The sequence below is a fragment of the Capsicum annuum genome, chromosome 8 (assembly GCF_002878395.1).
Source record: "Capsicum annuum cultivar UCD-10X-F1 chromosome 8, UCD10Xv1.1, whole genome shotgun sequence".
NCBI classification, from domain to species: Eukaryota; Viridiplantae; Streptophyta; class Magnoliopsida; order Solanales; family Solanaceae; genus Capsicum; species Capsicum annuum.
Window position 1 is genome coordinate 95,681,399 of NC_061118.1, and position 10,375 is coordinate 95,691,773.

Consider the following 10,375-nt stretch of genomic DNA (forward strand, 5'->3'; position numbering starts at 1 on the left):
GCGTGGTACCCGATCCAACATATATATATTCGTACTGGCGTGGTACCTGATCCAACATATAAATATCCATACCGGCGTGGCACCCGATCCAACATATCTATATTCGTATCGGCGTGGTACCCAATCCAATATATAAATATCCGTACCGGTGTGGTACCCGATCCAATATATAAATATCCGTACCGACGTGGTACCTGATCCAACGTATACATATCCATACCGGCGTGGTATCCGATCCAATATATACATATCCGTATCGGTGTGGTACCCGATCCAATATATAAATATCCATACCGGCATGGTACTCGATCCAACATATACAAGTATTATCAATATTAATTTACACAACCTCACAGCATACAACACAATGTACCAAGTTTACAAGTACACCTTAAGTCATAAGACAATTCCCTCTAGTAAATTTTTAATAAACATTTATACACACAACAATAATCCAAACATCAACAATTTCAAGCATGTTCAAATACCAATCAACAAGTATTCAATTTAGGAGCATACACACAATTAAGTCGAGTCTAAACTCCAATTAAACCGTAACCTACCTCAACCGAAGAACTCAAAAGCAAGCTATTGTGCAAGGGTCTGGCCTTTTCATAAAGCTTCCGAATGATCAAATTTTGTTAAAATACATATCCCCATTAGAATAAGAATCTAATGACACCCATTTTATAAATTCTTTCTCTAAATACTCTATACCTAAAATCATATAATGGTTCCCATACTATCCTATACATAACAAGAAAAATACAGTTACCGTAGTTCTCTAATTAGTGTATGGAAAATCATCACTAGTCAATTTCTAGCAATAGATCCTATTAGGTCGAGAATTGGTCATTAATTACCTTATCATTAACGCACCTATATACATTCTAATTCTAGAAATAAGTTAATCAACCTATTGTGTAATTACTGCCAACAACATTTAACAGTATTGGCATAGAATTTTCCATATTACTCTTGTTACCATAAGCATGTAATACACCATTTAGTATTCCACCCAATTCCAATGCATCAGGAAGCTTACACGTATGACTACTGCCTAACATTACTCACCATCATGCACTAGTATAGATATAGAGAAGTAGGTATATTTAAGTGTAGAAATTAATTCATGCATAATCCCTTACTTGAAACCCTCGCAAATATCCCTTCAAAGCTGCAATGGCAGACATAGAAACTGCGTGCCCTTTTTCTCTCTCAACTTTTTGATCTTTATTGATATTGTTATTCCTATTGTTAAACCCTCCATTTAAGTTTATTCTAAAATTGACCACACAAGTAAGTAAATTACAACTTTAACTCATTAACTCACAAATTAAATTAGTTATCTAAAAGATTCAAAACTTAAATAAATCATAAAAAATTATCCAAAACCTCGAGAATCGACACTACCCACTTCCGTAAGTCTTAAATTCACGTCTAAAAATTATGAGAAGGGTTAAAATAGGGTAAATTTACAAATCGACTTGAAGGGTTGTTACACCAGTAGCGACGACTGTCATTTTGATTGATACTACAGTCGTCCTTTGGTTGGGCATTGGTGCAACATTACCTATTGACAAATCCCTAACTTTAGGTCTTTTTAAATTTTAAATTTTTAGTTGATTCAATTCTGAAATAGCATGAATTGTGTATCTAGGTAATAGTTTCTTCAAAGTGAATTCTTTTCCGAAAATTAATTCACGGTGGAATGGACGCATTGGTTCACATAAGGGTTCACGTAGAATACCAAAGGGAGTTATTCATGTTCAAGCAAGTTTCAATAGAAAAAAGTGTTCTTTTTTCATTGTCCAAGAATGATTTTAAAAACAAATATAGGTTTTTTTATTTATACCAGTCATCCAAATTATCTATAAAAAATTAGAGAATAACTTCAACCGGATTAATTGCTAATGAAAGAACAAAATTGGGGTATATACCAATACTTGTTACGGGTAAAAGATGGAGATCAAAAGAAATAATTCTCGAGGTCCTTATCCGTAAATCAGCCCTTCCCGTAGGTTCTTTTCTCAAAGAATAAAGAATTGGAGGAGGAAAATCTTGATAGAATTTGAAAAAGCAAACGACAAGTCGAAGGCAATAAAATATGAAAAATATATTTAGGATTATTTATAGAACAAATATTTATATACTAGATATCAACAACCCGTGATATATGTTATTTTTTTGTCTCAATTTATGTGACACAAATAGAATTTAGATAATCAATCTTATTTTAATATATTTTTTTTAGATATTTTAAGATGTTAGATATTGTAATTTATAATTCTTTTTATGTAATTTTTAAATAATACATGCTACTTTCCTTGTCCAAACTTTCGTTGCATTGATAGTCAATTATATTTTTTTTAATATAATTTAAGTTTTTAGTTATTGTGATGTATAATACTTTTTCTTTTATTGGAATTTAAGTGGCACTGATATAATTACGAGAGTCAGCCAAATAACACGATTGAACCAGCGAAGCAGACATGCCTTAAATGACTGATAACAACTAATTAAAAGTGATATAGTAAAATTACAACAAAAAATGCTTGTAAAAAGTTTTAAGTGGGTCTCATATAAGGTGTCAAGTTAATTTAAAATATCAAGAGTTAATTTATAATTTTTATGTCTATTATATTTTTTATATTAAATATTATTAATTTTTTAATACTTAGATAACTTCTAATAGTTAATTAGTGGTGATATAGTAAAATTGTGGTTGAAGCAGCTGAAACAGACATATCATAAATATCTATTTTACTTTTTTTTTTATTAAGTATTATTAATTTTCTAATACTTAAATAATATATAGTAATTAATTATAAGTAATTTAGTAAAATTATGGAGCAACTGAAGCAAACATGTTCATCATTTACAAAGTGGCAATTATAGATGACTACCATTAAACAAAATTATATATATTTTATTCATAAACATTCAAATCCTCCTTTATAAAGTGGCAAGTATAGAACTACCTATAGAACAAATATTTAAATACTAGATATCAAGGGCTTGTGATATATGTTATTTTTTTTTATCTCAATTTATGTGATACAAATAGAATTTAGATAATCAATCATATTTTTAATATGTTTTTAGATATTTTAAGCTGTTAGTTATTGTAATTTATAATACTTTTTATGTAATTTTCAAGAAATATATGTTATTCTCCTTGTTCAAACTTTTGTGGCACCGATAATTAATTATATATTTAAAATAATTTAAGTTTTTAATTATTATATTTTATAATATTTTTTCTTTTATTTCAATTTAAGTGACACTGATATAATTTCGAGACTCAATCAAATATCACGATTGAAGTAGCGAAGCAACATTTCTTAAATGACTTATAATAAATAATTAAAAGTGATATACGATTACTATAAAAAAATACTTGTGAAAAAAATTTAAGTGGGCCTCATATAAGATGTCAAGTTAATTTAAAATATCTTGAGTTAATTTATCATTTTATGTCTATTTTACCATTTTTATTAAATATCATTACTTTTTGAATACTTACATGACATATAATAATTAATTAGGGGTAATATAGTAAAATTATGGCTGAAGCAGCATGCCATAAATGTCTATTTTACCTTTTTATTAAATATTATTAATTTTTTAATAATTAATGGATTTATAATAATTAATTAAGCATGATATAAAAAAATCACGGAACAGCTGAAGCAGACATGTTGACGAAGTACTGCCTGCTTATTCACATTTCTACTAAGTTGTAATATATACTCAAAACATGTACACTTAGAAACATTGATGTTTGCTCCTCCTAATTGTATCTATGTACGTCTTTTTTTTTCCTTAAAAAATTACTTTGGAACAATAAAATGTGCTCCTTCTAATTGTGTCATGCATACTTAGAAACCATAAAGTATGCTCCTAATTGTATCTGAGTTGCCACAAAAAAAGACCAAATAAATAGGTTAATTCAACTCTTATGTTCTTTGATTGTTCCTTTTTCCTAGATAAATGTTTTTATTACCGAAGGTGAATAAATATGAAATCAAAACAGTACGGACCACTTTTTTTCTAAAAAGAAAAGAACAGCTCTGTTTATTACTTATTTTTATGATGAGTACTAGTGCATTCAGGTTCTAGGTCTATCACATGTCTATTTCATGAGGATGGCTGAGGGACTGATGTATACTATCACACTCTTTACAGTTTTGTCCTGTAGCATCATTACGGTGCAGGTGCACAGTGTTCAACTTGAGACGCTTGGTCCGATCCAATTCCTATGAAAAATTCTCCCTCAACATATATAAGCAAACACAATCAACTTGAAAAAATATTTTTTTTGCACAAATTGTTCTTTAAGAAATCGCAAAAGCTGCTCTTGTTCAAGAAATAGAAAGCTACTCTATTAGGGACTTGATTGCATTTAGTTTTCTATTTTCTTGAGTCTTGAATCTTGTTCTAGAATGAAAGTTTACCCTAGTATTTATGAGTAATAATTTCTCTTGATGATGTTCAATCTTCGCTTAGGTAGAGTTACCTAGCAGTTAATCGACTAGAGCTAGTTGATTAATAGAAGACAGGGAGAACTGTCCCAATTAAATCCTTTTAGTCTAGTAGAGTCTGCAATCAAAGGTTGCTTGATTATAGTAAAGCTTAAGAAATCCTGTAAGGATATGTCGTATTTTTTCTCTCTTGAGTAAGGAGGTTTTCACGTAAAATATCGTGTGTTTATCTGTTTTTGTGAAATTAGTTTTGTTTCTGTATTATTGTTCATTAACATTTCCTCAGGGACCTAGTCCCTTATTATTGGTAAACAAATATAGTTCATCAAATGGTATCAGAGCGGTATACTCTAATTGATTAACATCTAGAGTGGATCTTTAGCTATGGCAAAACCACCCAACTTAGAGCAAGGACAGTTAACCACCAAACCACCTCATTTTAATGGAAAGTATTATGGTTTGTTGAAGATAAGGATGTATAATTTCGTAATGGCTAAAGATAGTGAACTATGGGACATAATCTGTAATGGTCCACATGTTCCCATGAAAGAAATTAAGGAAGGTTAAATTATTAGGTTGGTTCCCAAAACTCGAAGGGAATACAATGAAAAGGATCGTAAAAAGATTGAAAAGAATTTCAAGGCTAAGAAACTTCTTGTATGTGGAATAGGTCCTAATGAGTACAATCACATCTCACTATGAAAGAATGTACAGGAAATCTGGGAATGTCTGCAAACTGCTCATAAAGGAACAAGTTAAGTGTAAGAGTCCAAAGTAGACATGCTCACCACGCAATATGAAGCTTTTACTATGAAGAAAAGTGAAACTATTTAGGAGATACACACCAGGTTCACCTCTATCATAAATGAACTATACTATCTTGGTAAAGTTATTCAACCTAGCAAATAGGTGAGAAAAATATTTGATGTACTACCTAAGTCCTGGGAGAGTAAAGTCAATGCTATCTCTAAAGCTAGAGATCTCAAAGACTCTCACCAAGGATGAGTTAATTGGAAATCTAAAGACCTTTGAGCTAAAGAAGCAAAAAGACCAAGAGAGGAAAGAGCACAAGAAGGAGAAATACTTAGCTTTAAACGCTTCATAATCAGGTTCAAGTGAGGATGATAAAGTAATTGCCTACTTAGCTCAAAAATTCATAGGGGCTATAAAGAGAAGTGGAAAATTTCAAAAGAAAGAAAGAAACAATAGAACTACAGGTAGGAATGATTTATTCCATAAATGTGGTAAACTAGTCACTTTATTAAGAGTTCACAAGATGGACTATCAAAAGTATCTAAAGTCAGGAGGAGAAAAAGGGAAGAAGAGGGACTGGGTCCTTGACAAGCCTAAAAGGAAAGTTGTTTCTAACTATATTGTTAAGCAGGCCTTAGCTACATGAAGACACTCATCCAATGAGTCTGATAAGTCAGACAAACCTGAAGAAGCATCCATTCTGGCTGTAGCAGATGATGAAACCATTTAAAACTCTCTTTTTTCTCTCATAGAAAAATCTAAAGATAATGGGGCTGATGAGGTTACTCTTCTTGATATTAAACACAATCGGAATGACTATCATTTTGTGAAGTTAAGAAAATTAACATATGTTTTGATTAATTATCTATATGAGCTCATCATTGAAAAAACTCTCTTGAAGAAAATGTTGAAAGTCTTAAGAGTGAGAAAATTTCCCTAACTATTCAAATTTCTAAGCTAGGAGAACATTTCCAAAACCTAAAATTTGAAAATATTGAGATCTCAGATAAGTTGAAGAAATAATCTAAATTTTCTTTCAAGGGAAAAAGTGAAGTTAGTGGTATTCAAATTGATCTTGAAGAGAAGTTAAGCAAATCTTAAGAGTTTTTTTATTATTTCTCTTGAAAAAATGCCAAATTAGAAAGGGACCTGGTCCACATAAGATAAGATCTCAACACGTCTCTAAGATGGACTGCTTCTTTACAAATTCTCGCTAATCTGACAAACCAAGGAGTGAATAATGGCAGAGGTCTTGGTAGCCAACATAACAATCTCACCTTCAATCCTCACAACAAATATGTAACTATAGCTAACAATCTCGTATATACTAACTGTGGAGGAAATGACCATAAATGAGAGATTTCCAAGCAAGGATTAGAGCTGAAATTACCTTAGCTACACATTTTTAGCAGATGTAATCACATAAGAAGGGACCCAATCCCCTGAGGAAATCCAAGAAAGGTGGACTTCCTGACTGGACTAAGAATATTGTGATTACTCTCTTATTTCTCTACTTGGAACTCAAACTCAAATAGGTTCCCAAATCTAACAAATGATATCTGAATATAAGTGTGAGTAAGGGAAAATAGTCAAAGTTGGTTCATCGATAGTGGATACTCCAAGCATATAACAGGAAGAACTGATTATTTTCTCTTACTCAAGGCACTTCAAGGTAGAGGTGTCTCCTTTAGTGATGGTAAGAAAGGCTACATTCTTGGTGTTTGAAATTTTAGAAAATCCTTGAGTCATTCTATTGAATATATGTACTATCTAAGTGGATTAAAGTATAATTCACAGAGTGAGTCACAAATATATGACAAGGGAAATAAAGTAAAATTCTTGTCTGACTGGTGCACTGTAACCAGTCTGAATACTAGAAATGTCATTCTCAGAGCTAAAAGAAGCAAAAATATGTATGTGGTTGATCTAAAATCCATTCCTAAAAGTGATTTGACATGTCTAAGTGCTCAAAGTGAGAGTGTTGATCTTTGGAATAGAAGATTGAGTCATGTAAGCTCATCTCTACTTAACAAGTTAGCCTTAAAGGACCTAGTCTGAGGTTTTCCAAAGTTGCAGTTCTCAGATACCAAGATTTGTATGCCTATGTCAAGGAAAAACAAGATAGGTCCTCTTTTAGCCATTTGTATGCCTATGTTAAGGAAAAACAAGATAGGTCCAGTTCTTGAGAGAAACTTGAGAGAAACACTATGTTGTGGGTGAAAAATGGCTAAATCAGGTGTTATTGGGTTTAAATAGGAGTGGCAAATTGAACCTTTTAACCCTTGTATGCATATTTTAATTTTTGTGAAAATTTCTCAATTTTCATCCTTGGCACGACGCGCCACTATCGCACCCTGTCACTAGAACTGGACAATAGAGAATCTGCATGGTGTCGCGATGCGTAGCTATCGCGTTGTCACTTTGATTGCGACCTGGAAGTTTGGGGCAATGTGCCACTATTGTAGAGCAATATTGGAAATTGACAATTTCCATTTAAGCTGGCTCCACGACGCGCTGATAGCTTAGGTGATACATTGTCTCACTAAAAAGGCTCTAACTCTTCGCCCGGGTGTTGGATTTAGGTAAATTTGGTATTAATGGAAGGATTATTCAATTTTCCACATGATAAAAGTGAAAATCTTGAAAATACCACATGTATAAAAGTGGATTCATCTTTAAAACATGTCTTTGACATCTTCGGGATAAATTTTTGCTAGGTAGAAGTACGAGGGATTATAGGTAGTTAGATCTAAGGGACTTGGTCCATATATCTAAAGGTGATACTACTAATGATGTAAGGGTGATGCTAGTTGTTAGGGGAATGGAAATCCAGACTGATTAAGTAAAGTTTTGGTTACAGGGGGAAGTGATTGTGAAAGGGGGGAGCTCAAAGTTCTTAGAACTATGGTTTGTCATCATAAAAAAGAGGAAATTATTATATTATATTTTGATAATGACTATTAGTACATTCAGGGACCAGGTCTGCCATATGCCTATTTCATGAGGATGGCTGAGGGATAGTTGTACACTATCGTACTCTGCATAGTTTTGTCCTGTAGCATCATTACAGTGCAGGTGCACAATGTATAACTTGAGATACCTAGTCCAATTGAATTCCTACTAAAAATTCTCTCTCAACATATACAATCAAACACGATCAAATTATAAAAATAGTTTTCTTGCACAAATTATTCTTCAAGAAATCGTAAAAGATGCTCTTATTCAAGAAATAAAAAGTTGCTCTATTAGGGACCTGATTCCTTTTAGTTTTCTATTTTCTTGAGTCTTCAATATTGTTCTAGAATAGAAGTTTACTCTAGTGTTTATGAGTAACGATTTCTCTTGATAATGTTGAATCTTACTTAGGTAGAGTTACCTAGTAGTTAATTGATTAGAGCTAGTAGATTAACAGAAGAGAAAGAGAGTTGTCCCATTTGATTGTAATAGAGTTATTACATATGTAAGGATTTAGAGTTTAATCCTTTTGAGTCTGGTGGATTTTGTAATCAAATATTTCTTTATTATAGTGAAGCTTGACAAATCCTGTGAGGACAGATCATGGTTTCTCTCCCTTGAGAAAGGATGTTTTCATGAAAAATATCGTGTATTGATATATTTCTATGAATTTAGTTTTGTTTCTATATTGCTATTCATTAACATTTTCTAAAGGAACTGGTCCTTTATTGGTGGTAAACTCATATAGTTCATCAAAATCAGTGCAAAAAGAGCCTAAAATACATAACTTATTCATAAGGGCGGCTCTAAGTCCAACTACTACAAGACCCTACAACAAATAAAAAAACAAACCAACTCTAATTTTCTAGTCAAAGAATGTAGTTTGGCTAGAACCGGTGTCCAGTTCTTCTGCTTTTGGCCTCTAATATGGATGTGGACTGCTCTCTCCTTTTCTAGCCTATATACGTCGGACATTCTTGGTAAAAATCAAATCTGATTTCTTTCTCTCCAGATGAGAGCAACCAAACCAAAAAAATAGCAAGTGTAAAGATGTTATAACTTAAGAAATCTTTAATATTTTTGTGCGAGAAAAGAAACATAACTATAGAAATCTATAATTCCATCGATATCCAAATAAGTAACTTCAGTATAGTTTCTTTTGCAACCCATTTTTAGACATATTGATACATGTATCATTTTCCAGAAATTTTTTATATAAATATTATCTTTTGTATATTGTAACGCCTCGAGACTACCCCTTTGACGCACACGGTGCTTAGAACCACAGGTGATCCTAATCTAACCCATGGTACTAGAATAACTTATGGGCAACTGAATAAAATACCTAAAATAGGAAACAATAAGCAGAAGAGATGTCATTAACTGGACTTGCTCAACACAAAAGTGTTTTAAAACATTTACATCACTGGATTATACAAAAGAAAGCTAAAACTGAATACATAAATTCTGGCTGACTGTCTATGAAGCCTCTACTAATATGACTATAGTTAGCCAAGACATGACCCTCAACTACCCCTAATCAACACAACTGAATAAAACATATGATAGTGGAAATGTAGTTGACTTTAGTCCCCCCAATCAAAAGAACTCATCACCTACTGTGGCTGAAAGCTGTAAACTGTCTGATTATGATGTGTGGGCCATAACTGGTATGTACATTATGAGACAATGTATCCACAAAGATGTATATGTGGTCAGTTCTTCTGAAATATACTGAGTAAGTGGGGGTGAATGCAAGAAGTAAAACTAAATTAATGCATAATCTTAAAACATGCATGCTAAGTGCAAGTAAACTCACCAAGAGACTGAAATAAACTGAAAGTTGAAGCATCATGACACTAGAATAATAAAGCATAATCTGATAAACTAGATGAGTTACTATACTTAATTTCTTAAATCTTTATTCTTATAGAATCAGTAAAATTGAAGCTAGGTATACTCTTAATCTATGCAGGCTAAGTGTAAAATGACTCACCTTTATCATAGGTAAAACTGAAAGCTGAAATCTCATTTGGATTGAATCATAAAACAATCTCTGAATAAAACTGTGAATCTCTACACGTAGTTTTTAAAGTATTCTTTTTTTGTGTGAGATTCTCACAAACGATAAAAACCATGTGAGTTATCATGGATTCCAATTCTCACCTACGTTGAGGAGGGTT